We start from the raw sequence: 17,303 nt of genomic DNA on the forward strand, positions 1-17,303 counted from the left end.
ACTGAACAGGTGACAGAGGATATCACATAGGCCTTAAGAACTTGAGGACTCACTCCATCTGGTTCCGCAGCTTTTTGTGTGTGTAGCTTCCTTAGTTGACTCCTTACTTGGTCTTCTGTTAAAGACAGTCCACACAGATGGTCAGAGGTGGACTTGTCACTGGCCATTCCAGTTGACGTTGTAGCAGTTGTTGATGTAGACTGGTCATTGGAAGAAGGTGACAGTGGGAGGGAAAATGTATTAAAAAATTGATTCAGGGTGTTAGCTTTGTCCACTGGTGCACTGGTACCGATTTTGAAGAATAAGGGTAAGATGCAGAGCTGTAGTAACTACAGAAGGATATAATTGATCAGCCACAGTATGAGGTAATGTGAAAGAGAAGTGGAAACTAGGTTAAGAAGGAAGGTGATGATTAGTGAGAAGCAGTGGTTTCCTGCTGGGAAAGAGCACCACAGATGCAATGTTTGCTCTGAGGGCGTTGACTGAGAAGTATAGAAAAGGCAAAAAGTAGTTGAATTTTGATTTTGTGGAAGTAGAGAAAGCATATAACAGGGTGCCTAGAGGAGTTGTGGTATTGTATGAGGAAATCAGGAGTGGCAGAGAAGTATGTAAGAGTTGTACAGGATATGTACGAGGGAAGTGTGACAGTGGTGAGGTCTGCGGTAGGAGTGACGGATGCATTCAAGGTGGAGGTGGGATTACATAAGGGATCGGTTCTGAGCCCTTTCTTATTTGCAGTGGTGATGGACAGGTTGACAGAGGAGATTAGACAAGAGTCCCCTTGGACTATGATGTTTGCTGATGACACTGTGATCTGTAACAAGAGTAGGGAGCAGGCTGAGGAGACCCTGGAATGTTGGAGATATGCTCTAGAGAGGAGAGGAATGAAGGTCACTAGGAACAAGACAGAATACATGTGTGTAAATGAGAGCGAGGTCGGAGGAATGGTGAGGATGCAGGGAGTAAAGTTGGTGAAAGTGGATGAGTTTAAATACTTGGGATCAACAGTACAGAGTAACAGGGATTGTGGAATAGAGATGAAAAAGACAGTGCAGGCAGGGTGGTTTGGGTGGAGAAGAGTGTCAGGAGTGATTTATGACAGACAGGTATCAGCAAGAGTGAAAGGGAAGGTCAAAATGTAGTGAGAGTAGCTGTGTTATATGGATTGGAGACAGTGGCTCTAACAAAAAGACAGGTGATGAAGCTGGAGGTGGCAGAACTAAAAATGTTAAGAATTGTATTGGGTGTGACGAGGCTTCACAGGATTAGAAATGAGTACATTAGAGGGTTAGCTCAGGTTGGATGGGTTGGAGACAATGTTGAGGATAGAGCTGCTAGGCTAGAAGAAAAGAGGAAGGGCTAAGAGGAAGTTTATGGATGTGGTGAAAGAGAACATGCAGGTGGTGGGTGAGACAGAGCAAGAATGCAGAGGACAGGAAGATATAGAAAAAGATGATTCACTATGGCAACCCCTAACAGGAGCAACCAAAAGAAGAAGAAGAAGTGTTAGCTTTGTCCACATCCCCTTTTAGCACCTGAGCCCTGGATTGCTTGCATGTTATTCTGAGTGAGTTTGTTTTCTGTTTTAGCTTTGCAATCTTCCTTTCCTTCACTCCGTTACAGTATATATAGTATATACTATATATATTGTGAACAACATAAAGGAAGAGACTACATAAAGGTTTGGGGTTTTCCTGCCCCATATACTGTGAGGTCCGCTCGTCTAACGAAGACTTTGGCATACATAAATGAGTACAGGCCGGACAAGATGTTGGTACAACAGGTGGATTTATATAACGGATGGACAGGAAGTTAGGTACAAGGGTTGATGAGTAAATCCAGGAGTCGTCTGGGTGATGTAGAAGCGTGAAGCAGGAAGTGAGGTCATCAGAAGGGGACGAGGGTGTGCTTGTAAACACAGAAGGGAACTCGAGTGCATGACTTCTAATGGGTTTATTTGATCTTTAGTTTTCCTGCTAAATAAAAGAGAGAGGAGTTAGCGCTCTATTCCAAACCAATTCCCTGGAAAGTATCACGCTCCGTTGAGCTGTTCAGCTGCTCCCGACTTGCTTGTGTGTGACAATGTATTAGTATAAAAATGTAGATTGATCTTTTTGAAATCTCTATTCTTTACACTTTCTTTTACAACATCCTTGAAAACAATGTCACAGTTTTAATGTCATACTTACATTTTTGGGGAAGGCTTTAGATAAGACAGAAGACAAGGGACATCTGAACAACTTTGCATGCGCAGTGGAATTGTGGCCCAAAGAAACAAAAGAGTGAGAGTTGAGAATTAGTTGTATAAAAGGTTTAGGCTGTACATTTTACTTGGAAAATTGCCACTTCTAATGAATCTACTAGGAAAATAAAAAGAAACTTCCACTCACAATATGTCTACTAGTCTTGCTTAAAAATGTTCCTGCTTTTCTATTTTTTCAGTAATATCCTGTCTAATATAATTATTTAAAACTTTTTCACTGTGTTTTTCTTGTTGCTGTGGTAGACTTTAAGTACAGCAGAGGTGATAAATATAACTTTCTAATTACTCAGTTTTCTGTGGAATTCTACAATTACTGTCAAAGTCAGGTAGACATTCTGCCAATTAAGGGAACATAACATTCCATGCTGATCCAACTTAATCCTTTGCTATGCTTTAATCTATGATATGAAATACTGCACTTTACTTAACATTGTGTATGGTGAACTTTTGTAAAAAAAAAAAAAAATTAAAAACTCTTTTATTTGTTTTGGATTACAGTTTTAATAGAAGACTTGATAATAATTTATAAAGAAATGACATACTGTATATTTAAGTACCTCAGGGCAGAGAGATGCAGAAATATTTATCTACATTAAAAATCTACAGTGACGGACAGGCTTCAACCCCTAAACCTTCTTCAGGTACTGCAGTTTCCTCCCATAACCCAAAAACTGGTGTGATAAGCTGATTGAGAACTCTTAACTGGAATGGCTGTGCGTGAATCAGAGTCAGATTAGTCTTCAGCTTTCAATGATCTTATTTTTTGTAATTTGAATTACATCTGTTCTTCCTGTGCTTTGCTTACATGGAGCTCATAAATATTTGTTAGGTATTCTGAATTGGGGCAGTCTGTAAACTGGATTATTTCAATTTAAGTGATTCTGTACAGGATTATCAGTACCATTTAGTACAGAATCCCACTTTGTCATCCATAGCCTTTAAATAAACAGCTGCTTAAAATGTATTCTAACAGGAAAATTTTAACATATATACTGTACTTCTTAAAGAGTACATTTTTTTATTTTACTATTCCCCTAGGTGACTGTTTAAGCATTAGAATAAGGTTTCTCATATCAAGATGCGACAATTTATTTTACATTTTTTTTTCTTTGCTTTTTATTTCTTCCAGCTCTACTTTAACAGAGAAATTTTCAGATTAACAAAGATTTTTTAAATTATGATGCAACCTTTTTACTATTCCCTTTAAAGTTTTTCATTTATGATAAATACCAGTGGTGTCAAACTCAGATTCTGGACAGCTATATTAGCTGTGGTTTTTATTACAGGGATTTTCAGAATTAGTAACCAAATACTGCTGCTGATGTAACAGATTGCTTTTGTCTTAATCTTAATTGACTTCTTTTTTAAGGTTCAGAACCCTTCCATGATTTTCTTTTTCCATAACTAGTATTTTTGCAATGCAAAGAAACCTAACAAATGACAAGCCATTTTGTAAGGCTGTGGGGATCTAAAGCATTCTTGTAAGTCTATTGTTTTCTCTCTGATGGGACCACCTTTATTGCTCTAACCAATTTCTTAATTAAAAGCCAAATCATACTGTTAATGGAACACATTATTTTATTTCTATGGTTTGTATGGTTTCTGTGGAGCACTGTTAAAATGGTCCGTGAACTACAGCAGGCCAATATTTCTCAGACCTTCACTTTTTTTCGGTATTTTACTGAAAGGTACCATAGGATGACCACAATGATGCAAATTGAATCAGTTTAGCTGGTTGTGTATTGGCTCACTTTTCACCTCATTGCTGTTTGACTACTGGTGAACTGAAAGTAAAATAGTTAAGCATTCTGAATATTAAAATGCAAGTCATTTAAAATCCTGGCAGTTAGTAGCAATAATCAGTTAATAATTACAAAAATGGCTGAAATAGACCCACATATCCACTGTAGCCTCCCAGGATCTGAGTTTGACACCCCTGGGATCTGTTCTAGAAAGCAGGATCAGTGTGGAATCCAGGTAACATAAGTAGAGACGTACGAAAATCAGACTAATTCCGATCCAGAAAACCTGGATTTAGCCAAACCTGCATTTCTAGACCAGATTAGGAAAGAATTATGTGATCTGTGAGGCCAAAAATATTTATAGCTTACTTACGAAACTGACTTTAAAATACTGCTTATGGTTTACAAAGCCTTAAATAATCTCACTCCATCTTATATTTCGGAATGTCTAACACCTTACATTCCAAGTCGTAACCTTAGATCTTCAGATGAGTGTCTGCTTAGAATTCCAAGAGCTAAACTTAAAAGAAGTGGTGAGGCAGCCTTCTTCTGTTATGCACATAAAATCTGGAATAGCTTACCAATAGAAATTCACCAGGCTAATACAGTAGAGCACTTTAAAAAACTGCTAAAACACATTACTTTGACATGGCTTTCTCATAATTTTGTTTTAGTTTAATCCTGATGCTCTGTATATTTGAATAATTATCATTACTATTCATGGTGGCTCCAAAATTCGTACTAACCCCTACTCTCTCTTCTGTTCTTTTTCCGGTTTTCTGTGGTGGTTAAAGCACCGTGATGGATTAAAGGCCAGAAGTCCACGTGACTGTCATCATCCAGTCCTTCCAAGAGAACCCTAAATACAAAGAGGACTGATCATTTATGTTAGGTTGAATGCCCAGTAGGGGTTGGGCAGTGTCATGGCCTGGAACCCCTTCAGATTTTATTTTTTTTCCAGCCATCTGGAGATTTTTTTTTTGTTTTTTCTGTCCTCCCCTACTCTTATTCTATGTTAATTAGTGTTCTCTTATTTTAATTCTTACTTTGTCTTTTTTTCTCTTTCTTCATCATATAAAGCACTTTGAGCTACACTATTTGTATGAAAATGTGCTGTATAAATAAATGTTGTTGTTGTTGTTGTTACTAATCCTGCTTTCTGAAATGGGAACAGGCCTTGTCTTTTCAAGAAAAAAAGATTTGACAAAATCCAAATCAGTTAAAGGGTCAACCAATGCCCTGAAACTAACCTGGAAAAGAAAAAGTTTAATGTGAATGATTAAGGGTTTGAGATCACAATAATTAGGGAGCAGTACATTCAAACATAAAACCAAAGGTTGTCACTACTCTTTCAAAAATGCTGATCCCAGATGCATGATTTAAGAAGCAGAAAAAGTAAAGGAAATGTTGTATGCTTTGTACCTCTTTTTGAAAAAACTATCACCATGTAAGCACAACTTTTTCACAAGAGAATCGTAATTAGTCCACAATCAGACATACTGGCATTAAGAAATTAATGGCACGCTCTGTGTTTTTCACTACTCCTTGTAATAACCATAATAGTTGGACTGGCATCCCAACTGGGATTGAGGATGCTACCTTACCCAGTTAGGGGGCCATATGGAAAGAAGTCACAGATGGATGCAGATGAGTTTTGTTCTCTGTGGCAGTTTGGGAGAAAGTGTAAAGGAAGCTGCTCGCCATTAACAGTTATCCCCCCAGTACAATAGGTGGCAGTCCCCCTCTAGTCTTTCTCCAGTTTGGACATCCACAGGTCGGCATGGAACTTTTAGTTGGGGAAGGCAGCCCTGTTGGGTTCCTTGGAGGCCTCCAGGAGGTGCTGCAGGGAGAAGACTCTAGTATTGTATGGTGGTCTACCTGACCCAGAATTACTTATTCCTAGGTACAATGTTCTGGAACTGGAAGTACTCCAGGGTCCAACATAAAAGAAGATGTCAGGAGTTAGGAGTTGAGTAAGGCAAATCTCATTTGGGAGGAGTGGAGGAGAATTAAAATGAAGGAAAAGATTAGAATTGTGTATTTTGTTTGTTAGATAAAGAAGAAGAAACATGTAAGAATATATTATTACTAATAAATATACTTTATGTGAACTGTCTTTTGTAGTTTAGTCTGTTTTTGTGGGGCTCTGTGATGTCACCTACACGCCACAACCTGTATATATGAACGTTACTGTTTTATATCTAAGGTTTTAAAATATGACATGTTCAGTGAAACCTACTTATGTAAAAGCATTCTTTGTGACATTGAAGACGCCACATAATCTACAACATAATCACTAAAGTAAGCATAACTTTGAAGTAGCGTTTGCACACACACACACACACAGAGGACTGTCTTCCCTAAACAGAAATAAATAACCACCATCAAAGGGAAATTCTGCAGGGTAACAGGTGGGTAATCACATTTAAACAACTGAGGCATTTCTAAGCAATAATTCCTGGTAATAGAATTTCTGGTGGAATAAGCTGCCTACCTTCAGCTCCTGTGAGGAGTCCCTCTTCACAAATTGCTAATATGCTTATTAATGCAGTTTCAACTCAGTGTTCTGTAATAGAAAACAACAGCAATATTACTTCTGCATTATTTTGTACTAATTTGGCTGATGGTTTTTGAGAATGAAGCACAAGTCTGTTTTATTAAATACTTAATACAAATAGCAATGTTTCCTCTTATCCTTTGTTAATTTGAGATGCCATGAATATTATTTAAAGTTTTGAGGCCAAATATCTGGGATCGTAAGTTTAAACAGGGTAAGTTACAATCCGAAGAATGGATGTTGTTTCAAGTCTTCTTTTAAAATTTGTACATGAAAGAAATTAACTTTTGGTTTCTTTTGGTATGTAATTACAGGACAGCACTGGGTTAAGTGCAGGCAGTGATAATGTTTGACATCTCTCCCAATAAAGGCGAGCAACTCTTCTTCGTCTGCTTTTTCTTTTGGCTGCTCCCGTTAGGGGTCGCCGAGCGGATCATCCTTTCTGTCCTCTGTATCTTTTCTGTTACACCCATACATCAGCTAAATACTAAATGTCATGGGACTTACACTTTTTGGATGTCATGAAAATTCAAATTGCAATGCTAACTTGAGGGCATATAATGTTTCATGTGAAGTAATATCATCGGGGTATGTTTTGCTTAATTCAATAATTTACTACAAAACCTTTACACAGATTTTGCTGATTTACTCATTTTCTTAATCAATCAGTAATTCTCCTTTTTGCCCTCTCCCTTTCCTTAGCAGCTGCTGATGTTGGGCTGTTCTTCTTTTGGACGCTACGTCGATAATCTTCATGCACTGGCACCAGCACCTCTTGCTCTGCCAGCGCGAAGGTTGTTACTTTTGTTTCTCAGACTCACAGTCTGTGGCTGATTGGTTGTTCAATGCTCGACTCATAAGGATTACTAAATATTGCCATAAATATGCACCAATCTAGATTAAACTATCTGGGATTGCGTAAGCCAATTGAAATCCGGTGGTCTGGCACCACCTAATATGCTGGTGTGAAGTTACATTATAGAAAACTGGGATTTGTTTTGCGATCCAGTATTATCTCATCTCTCTTTCTGGGACAGACCCTTGGTATATACCATAAATGTATGATTCCAAATTTCCAAGACAATATGCCAGCATCTAATAATATAAAGATATTTATTAAACACAACATAATTGTTAACCAGCATTTAACTTCTTTTTGCTCATTGACTTACATCATGCAAAATTGTTCCTTTTGGTATCAATTAAGAATATTGCTGACTCAGAAATGGCAGCATCTTCTGTTTGGCCTGTAGCTTCTTCTGCATGTTTGTAATTTTCTAATTGTGTGTTTAGATGGTTTTCCTTATTGGTTGATGGTTTGCATTTGGCAGTCTGTGCAGCATTCTAAGCCAGTCCTCAGTGAAGAGGCCATATTAAAATAAATTGCTGCTGTTGTTCTTGATATCTGTTTTGGCATTGGAAATACCTGGTTAAACTTATTGTGCATTTCTTTAGTAACAAGAACATACAATTTTTTGCAAATGAAAGGAAATCTTAAAGTTTATGTTTCTTTAAGGGAGCCATAGATTAAAATAATTAGTAACCAATAACTCCAGGTAATAAAATGTATTTTTTGTCACATTAATCAATACAGGTGAATCTTATAATATTTTTGATGCTAAATATTTACGTTCTATTATTACTTATAATTTGACTGACATCTTTAACCAAGATGCTTGATTAAAATTTTCAATAAACAATGTAAGAGATAGCTTCAGCACACACAGACAAGGACTCCAGATGGACAAAAATGCACCGTTTATTATAAACACTACATACCATATTGTGCCTAAACCACAAACCCAGTCCTTTTCTCTACTCTTCAGCCACCTCCACTACTCTCTCGCAAGCTCCATCTTACTCCTCCAAACTACAGCTCCCCGAATGGAGTGAGGCGGCCCCTTTTATCACACCCAGTTTGGCGGAAGTGCTGCCCTTGCACCCGGAAGCACTCCGGGCATACACAGTTCCTGGTTCGGCAGCACCTCCTGGTGTGGCGGAAGTGCTATCCTCCAGGGCTCTAGGACTGTCCAGGGGCCCCCTGGTGGTGGCCACGGGTCCTTACAGGGTTGAGCTCCTCAGCTCCGTATTTCATTGCCCCTGATGAAATCCAGGGACACTGCCCTCTTGCACCCAGGGGAGATATTGCCCCTCTCCCGGTCCTTCCCTGCTCCAGGCGTGCCGGTGGGGCAAGGTCCCTGGTCATCTGCTACAACATATATATTTGCACTATATATACATGCTGGGAGCATCTCACCTAATTGGAAATGTACAATCTTCTGCTGTACCTGGCCTCAACAATATCTCTATTAAGGGTCCTGCAGAAAGAATGCTGTGACTCCATTTTTCTTGGCTCTGCTTTACCATTTGAGAAATGTCAGGATGAAACCACTTACCATGGTCGTCACTGACCACTTCAAGATTTTCCAGGGAAAAAGTCCAGAAGCGAATCCAAGAAACAAATTTTAAAAGAGTGATCTAATCACTAAATGGCAAGAACTAAACTCTTTCATAAATCTTGTTCTACTAACCCAGTTTTGTAAAATTGTTTGCCATTGCTTTGTATCTGTTTGTGCTTCAATAAGTAGCAGTAAAGCTATTCATAAATAATATAATGTTTAAGCAGCACTGCTGTAGACAGAAAGGAAGTGCAAAAGGTTTGTGGCTTCTGGTTTTGCCTATTTCTTTTTGCTTTTGAACCATTTCAGTCTCACTGCAACTTACAAAAGAAAAGCAAACACATTTAAAAGGGAATTCAGAGTTTACACACCCATGTGCTCAGACGACATGAACTGTCAGACCCATGTAAAGGGTGCATTACATTTCTTACGCCTTGGAGCCATGACCCGAATCCACCATGCTGCTTTTTGTGATGAGATACATGTGCATTTGTACAATAAGTGCAAATAATATTAATTATATGGAAGGTTATCACAGGCAGATATAGGATGGAGCAGTAAAGTTGAAGTCGGACAGCAAGATCTCAAAGGTGGAAGGAGAGCACAACACTGAGCCCTGCGGACAGAACCGACAAAGCAGCACCCAGCGCTGTAGTTGTCTGTTTGCCTGACTTTCACTAAATAGGAAGGATGACACCATTTAGTGCAGGGTAGATATTAGTAACTGGATTAAAGATAGAAAATATCTTCTAAATGCCATTCAAATGCTGTAGTCACTTCAGTTCAGTACTATTTGATTGCAGGAGTCAAGTAAACTGGGTTTCAACATTCCAGCTTAAGAGCAAACTGTAACTAAGGCTTTTGCATATTGTGTTCAGAATACAATGATTGCCACCTCTCATTGAATCCAATAGGTGACATCTACGAGAGACACCAGTGCATTAATATATGCCACTGAATTAAATGCTCTTTAAACGAGTGTAGAAAGTTCATGCAAGGAGTACAGGAAACAAGATTTAAGACTGCTTACCCCCCATGTGGTGGTGATATTTATCTTTTGCTCAGCTGCAGGCCGGCTTGATGGGGGGAAAATAACCTGCGGGGGAGAGTAGATCTAAGATAAAGGTGGGAAGCCCACAGCATGCTGTCACAAATCCAAATACAGACAACACCAGTGGTACAACAAACCCCAAAGAAGAACCTATTGCAGGACTGTGAACAGCAGTGCAGAGTTTGATGATGTTATTTTTGGCATGATGACCTTTTAACAGTAGCAGCTAGAAAAATGTGGAACATCTTGAGGCTTCAATGTAGAAGTGCCGAACACCAGGCTGCAGGTTAGATTCTTTTCCCCTTCAATGTTAATAGCCCTGTTTAGAAGGATTCAGTGCTCTAAATTGATTGTTTTCTTCATTAAATGACAGCAAAACAGAAATAAGACATGACACAAGCCAACAGATGACCAGCTTAACTGGGGAAACCAATTTCACTCCAATCACTTTCTTAATGAGAAGCTTTTAATTAAACTTATTAAAGATGCTAAGATTTGCACTGGAAGTGATGAGGATGGATAGGATTAGAAATTAGTACATTAGAGGGTCAACTCAGGTTAGGCGGTTGGGAGACAAAGTCAGAGAGGTGAGATTGCATTGGTTTGGACATGTGCAGAGGAGAGATGCTGAGTATATTGGGAGAAGGATGGTAAGGATAGAGCTGCCAGGAAAGAGGAAGAAAAGAGGAGGCCTAAGCAAAGGTTTATGGATGTAGTGAGAGAGGAGAACATGCAGGTGATGGGTTTAACAGAGCAAGATGCAGAGGACAGGACGATATGAAACAAGATGATTCGCTGTGGCAACCCCTAATGGGAGCAGCCGAAAGGAGATTTAATTTCATGGCTTGTTGCTGCTCTCATTCTGCCAAAGCAGACATTTCCAAAACTGTTGATTTTCAGTTTTTTCTAAGAACACCATCAAAATGTTTTGGTGACCTGAGAGATCAATCTTACTGAGACCTTCACCTTTCTTTCTTTATTTTTAGATATTGAATTTGGTGGGTACAGATGAGCTGTACCCATGTGGTGGCTTGTTTTGTATCTCATTATTATTTTGGCTGCTAATTACAGAAAAAGAAACAACAAAGTGGCCTGAGACAATTTAATTAAAACTAAGGCAAAAGAAGTTAATTAGCAGCAAAAACTGGTCACTAATTAAGAAGATGGTTGGAATGAAAACCCTCAGCCACTGCGGGCCTCCAGGACCAGAGTCTGACACCCATGCTTTAGTGGCTCAACAGAGGGCTACACACTACTGGTAATTGACTGGTGCTCATGAAAACACAAATAACTAACCGTCACCAGGGATTCCTATTATGTAAGGAGCCAGTAGTTTGTCACAGATAGACAAGCTGGGCTTATTGCCTGGGAATGTATAAATCCGCCATTACAAAGAAGAGTGGCCACGTGGCGCCAGTCTTCACACTCAGCTTTAAATGAGTAGTTCCTGAAGCTGACTGGGGGATCAAGTGGAAGGCAGCCAATATCTCATCAACCCTGTTGGCAATTCTAACCTTAAAGCTCTCAGTGCAGAAAGTGAACCTGGTGGGGCCTGTAAATGAGAGTAGAGCAGAAGTGGACGGAGTGCAATACAGGGCTCTCATTGACTCTGCTGCACAAATAACTTCAATAACTGAGCAGTTATAGCAACAACACCCCTCTCTAATGAAGATAAATTCCAGAAAGTTTGATGTTAATATCAGAAGTGTGATTTGACTGGAAGTCTTGCATCGGGGTGTGCTACTTGTCATTTCTTGACTTCCAGTACCTACTATGTCTCATGAGAAATTGAGAGGTAACCAGGAGACAGATGATTAGACAGAAAAAGGTCAAAACTGGGAGATCAAAAATATATGTGTAAAAACAAAAAAAACTGCATAGTCAGAAAAAATATGAGCAAAAGACAAAACCAGAAGAATTGTCTCATCAAAAAAGATTGCAGCAAGTGCTTTGAAAATTAGGTTTGTTATCCACAGCTTGGATAAGAAAATGATCGCTTGCCCAAACGTTTCAAAAGTCTCTTCATTATTTCAATGTCATGAAATCAGAGAACACATCCATAACAATGAGGGCAAATGGCCTAACACAAGATAATGATGATTGTGTAAAAAAAAACGCCAGATGAACAGCAACAAACTAGAAAATGAAACTAAATGAGACTCACAATATACAACCTCAAAAATGTCCAGATCAAGTTTCAGATTTCTAAAACTGGTGCAAAGAAGACAGAAAAAGTAAGAATAGAAACTAATTCATAACAGTCCCATGATATCCCAGTTTTTGTTGCCCTCTCACATTGCCACTGTTATGTACTAGTAAATGAGACTTGGAGAAGAAATTGGGCAACTGGTTAATTGGCCAGTTAAGATAAATCTACCCAGCCTGACATGCAGTATACCAGCAGATATGATTGAGGGTATTTGAAAAAGAGTGAGCAGGACCATGTTGGGCCCAATTTATTGGTAAGAGGCCCTTGAAAGTTAGTGTACAAGAAGCTAAGTGCTACACTTGACACTGATCAAAGGGGACAGGGTTGAGAAGCCAGCTACCTCAAGGTGTACTGATGGAAAAGTTGTTGGTGGCAAACATTTATCTGCATCAAGAACACTAACCTTTTTGCCGTATTCATTGCAAAGAAGCAAAGAGTAGCCAGAATTCATGCCCTTAGCACAGTTCAAGTTTTTTTGTCACCAGACCAGTGGGTGCAAGATGTAAACCTTTGAGACCTACAATGCTGAAAACGAGTCAAAGAGATGGGCTCCTAGAACTATTGCATACACATTCTGATGTCTTTTCTAGGAATCCTCTCAAACTGATGCACAACAATAGCCCAACATGAGAAAAAAATGGTGAATAAAAAAACTTACTCATCAGCCATACTGTTGGGCCCAGTTTAATTAAATAACAAAGCCCCTACAAGATACAGTGGAAGCTACGGCTGTCAGACCACGTCAGAGCCCCTACACTTCCACTACTGAGGTTGTTAGACAAAAGGATGGATCAAAATATTGTAGAGGCCTTAGATGCTCAGGGAAGTGTAGAGTTCTGCTCCACTCTTGGTTTTTAAATCTGGATAATGGTGGCAGAAAGGGATAAGCAAAAGACAGCCTTTACTGCATGGGTCTCTTTGAGTGCAATCGTATTCTTTTGGATTCAGAACACACCAGCCAAATTTGAGCAAAGAAAATAAAGGAGATGAAAACGGTTTGTGACACACTGCTGATTCTGGCTATTTCTTTTTGTTTTTAGGTTAGCTAAACGCTTTCACAAATCTTGTTCTGCTTACCCAATTTCCCAAAATTGTTTGCCATTATTTTATATTTGTTTGTGCTTCAATAAATAGAACTTCAGCTTTTATTTAATGTTGTATCACTGTAGTGTGGACCACACAGGCTGGCACTGCCACCTGAACCCGACACAGACAATCGTGGGACACAAGTTCAAGGCGCGCAGGTTTTTTATTTTCTTTTTCTCGTGGGAAACACTTTCCCCATTTCCCACAGCCACAACACAGTCCAAAACAGAGCACACAAACAATACTCTTCTTCTTTGTTGTCTCCTTTCTCCTCCACCTCTCGGGTCAAACTTCGTCGCTCCTCCTCCTGACTCTGGTTCCCAGAATGGTGGCTGCTGGCTCCTTTTATAAGGCCCCCAGAAGTTCTCCAGGTGCTTGAATCCTCATTTCCGACAGCACTTCCAGGTGTAGCGGAAGAACTGCCCATAAGGGAACAGCAGCTCCTGCTGCAGCACCCCCTGGCGCCGCCTGCGGATCTCAACAGGGCTAAACCAAACTCCAACTCCCTTGAAGCCATGAGGGAGTCTGAGGCACCGCTGCAACCCAGGGGGGTTGCCATCTAGCATCCCAGGGGAGGTAACGATCTGGCCACGTTTGCTCCCCCAGTGCTCCCAGCATGGAGGTGTCCCGGCCGGGCAAGAGCCCTGGCCGCACACTACAGTAGATACAAAAGAGATGTGAAATGATTTATGGCTTACTGGTGATTCTGTTTGTTTTGTAGCCCCTACAGCCTCATTGCAACTTGAAAAAGAAAAGCACAAAAGATAAAAAGGGATTTGAATGGTGGTCTGAGGTGAACCTTATTTGACCAGAACTGGCATAGCTGCTCAATGCAGACTACAATATGCAGAATTTATATGTATTGTGAAGGACATGCCCGGCGCCCCTGCTGCTTATGTTCCGGGGAAGCCACCATGGGCAGTCCAATACCTCCCCCGGGATGCTTGGTGGCAGCCTCCCTGGCCGACAGTGATTCCCCAACCACCCGCAGGGCTCCATGGAAGATGGAGTCCTCCACAGCTTGGTTGGGGCCCAGGGTGGCTGCTAGGGGGGGCTGTCTGCTTCCAACAGCCCGGCTGGACGAGTCTTTAGCCCCACCCGGAAGTGCAATTAGGACCAGGTTGTCAATCACCTGGAATGCTTCCAGGTGGGCTATAAAAGGGCCCAGCCACCACCACTCGAGGAGCCAGAGTTGGGAGGAAGGGGACGAAGCTTGAGGAGGAGTGGTGGCAAAGGAAAAAAAGTGGTGTTGCTGTGTGGTAGAGTCGTGCTTTTGGACTGTGTATTGCCTGTGGGTCACGGGGAAGACGTGCTCCCACGGGTAAAGAAAAATAAAAGTTTGTTTATTTTTATATGTGCCTCCGTGTCCATCTGTGTCGGGTCAGGCGCCTATATAGCGCCTTTGTTACAGTATGTGTACTCGACTCTCATTAAAGCAGATGCCACAAACTGTTGGACCCCGTGTAAAGGGGAGTTACGCTCACTTTTTCACATATTGACTACTATATCTGCATAGTTCTCTTAATTTCTCAGAAACCACATTATAACATTCACACAGAGGTCCAACCATAGAACTAAGGGTGTCATTTACTGTATGCATGTTCCCTTGTTAGGTATTGCAAAAAAAATCCCTAGATAAGATACCAACTAGCACAATACAAGAGAAATATTTGGTTAAACATGCAATATCCAAGCATTTTGTATAATTGAAATCACTCTCTTTCTCAATCCATCCATCCATCCATTATCCAGCCCGCTATATATTAACTACAGGGTCATGGGGGTGTGCCGGAGCCAATCCCAGCCAACACAGGGCGCAAGGCAGGAAATAAACCCCGGGCAGGGTGCCAGCCCACCGCAGGGTGCACACACACACACTCACACACCAAGTATACACTAGGGACAATTTAGAATAGCCAATCCACCTAACCTGCATGTCTTTGGACTGTGGGAGGAAACCCACGCAGACACGGGGAGAACATGCAAACTCCATGCAGGGAAGACCCGGGAACTAAACCCGGGTCTCCTAACTTCGAGGCAGCAGCTCTACCCACTGCGCTACCGTGCCGCCCTCTTTCTCAATTAAAAGGTAATAAATAGAAATCATAAATCAACGTTCATGGGACCAAGACTACAACAAGCATTTATTTTGTAGGAAATTATTTCATATTTTCATTTTAATACCAGCATTCCATCTGAACTCAATAAAGTGAATAGCTTTAGTTTTTTCCTTTAAGTACTGTATGATCGACTTTCTCAGTCCCTTTCAATGCCCCTTAACACACATCATATCTGTATGTACAAATATTCCTTGACTTATTCTAAGTATTTTTTCTCTTTCCCTTATGAGTTACAGTTTAAATGAACCATTGACAAGGAGCCAGTATATCTTGTTGGATACAGCTAGATAATTGCTCTCATGTCTAAGTTAAAAAAGATGCATTTATCACAAAAATGCACTCTGTAAAAAAATCACAATACTCTAAATCAGTTGTTCAGTTTGCATGAAAACAAGCACAAAAATTATTATGATTTGCAGGATGGTTTGCATTTGCCCTACATAAAATAAACTGAACGTGACCAGATCATAACAATCTGCACATAGTAATATTGATACAACTGAGCTAAAAGTACCTGAAAAATGTATTTGTCAACTGTTCGAACGATTACAATGGTGTAATATGTCTTGCCTTGAACTGCTGACCTTCATCAAAAGTGGGCAACAGATACTGAAACACAAGTTGGTCATGCATTGTAACAGCAGAATAATATTTGCCAAGGAATCACATGGAAGGATATGTGCCAGTCCATCAAAATGCCTGTGTCAACATCATCCACAATCTACATCAATATGGCATTTTAGAGATAGATAGATAGATAGATAGATAGATAGATAGATAGATAGATAGATAGATAGATAGATAGATAGATAGATAGATAGATAGATAGATAGATAGATAGCACAGACAGAACAATACTCACAATTGCATTTGCCAGACTACCCACTTTATCCAACTCCATTTGGGCTCTTCTTAGGCTTAGACAGTGTGTACTGCATGGTATCTTCATCAATTAGCCCTTTATTTCATTTCAAGCCAATGAGTAAATGGAGAAACCACAAAGAAAGCTGTAATTCAGGCTACATTCTAGACCTGCATTCATTCAATTACAATGGTATAATCAGCCACCTTTGACTGTTTGCAAAGGGCAGGTTAGCTGTGTGATGGTAAGCCTAGATGATTATATCACCTATCAGACAATTTTTAATGCCAGGTCTGCCTGGTGTAACAGCCTGATATCAAAACTCCCAACCACACATTGCCACAGTGCTGCATACCCCCTGAATATCACAGCTTGTCCCTGACAGAGCATTGTGTCATACCAGCTACAACTTTCTCTACACCTTCAGCCTTGTTATTTCTATCCTGAAAGAGCAGTAGCACTACAAGCTACCATCCAGCACACATACGACTCAATTGCATAATGCATAATTGCATGAACTGTGCCCCAAATCACAGAGGCTTTAGCCAATAACCACAACCACTAGTTACAGCTACCAGCTGTTCTAAATGCATATTTGAAACCAGAACTGAATACCCAAAGAAAGAGAATGGGAGAGACACACCAAAGTATATTTTATAGTGTAGTTAAATGCAGCAGTTGTCTGAATACTGATCATGAACATAAAATTTAAACTAGCAGTGAAATAGTTCTCCTACTGAAACTTTAAAATGTCTGTAAAGTGCAACTGAAAAGAGCTACAAAATGAAAATAGGAACTTGGAAATTTGTACAGCTTTAAACATGCCCATGTAGGATGGCACGCAGAACTTCAAAATGAAACATGACCTGAAGGACAATGACAGGACCCAGACAAGACTAAGTATTATCAGTTTATGAATTCATGTCTTGTATATGCAAAGTCATCGAGTCCAGGGTGATAAAAAGAAAATATATGAAGACTGCCCAGAAAGTTTTGTGAGAATTGTTTTGAATT

The 17,303-nt window shown here is 40.1% G+C and overlaps 1 long non-coding RNA gene across 2 annotated transcripts; it reads right to left on the reverse strand.

Moving 5' to 3' along the window:
• Positions 1–1,771: 1,771 nt before the first annotated feature.
• On the reverse strand, positions 1,772–16,527 carry LOC120518463. Of its 2 annotated transcripts, XR_005631239.1 has the most exons (5): positions 16,290–16,527; positions 9,992–10,057; positions 6,500–6,571; positions 2,190–2,240; positions 1,772–1,976 (listed from the first exon to the last, which is right to left on the reverse strand). It is a non-coding gene; the product is annotated as an uncharacterized LOC120518463 (long non-coding RNA). The 2 variants fall into 2 exon arrangements; XR_005631238.1 differs by lacking the exons at positions 6,500–6,571; positions 9,992–10,057; positions 16,290–16,527 and having other exon boundaries at positions 2,190–4,410.
• Between the last annotated feature and the right edge of the window lie 776 nt (positions 16,528–17,303).

The sequence above is a fragment of the Polypterus senegalus genome, chromosome 1 (genome assembly GCF_016835505.1).
Source record: "Polypterus senegalus isolate Bchr_013 chromosome 1, ASM1683550v1, whole genome shotgun sequence".
Taxonomy (NCBI): Eukaryota; Metazoa; Chordata; class Cladistia; order Polypteriformes; family Polypteridae; genus Polypterus; species Polypterus senegalus.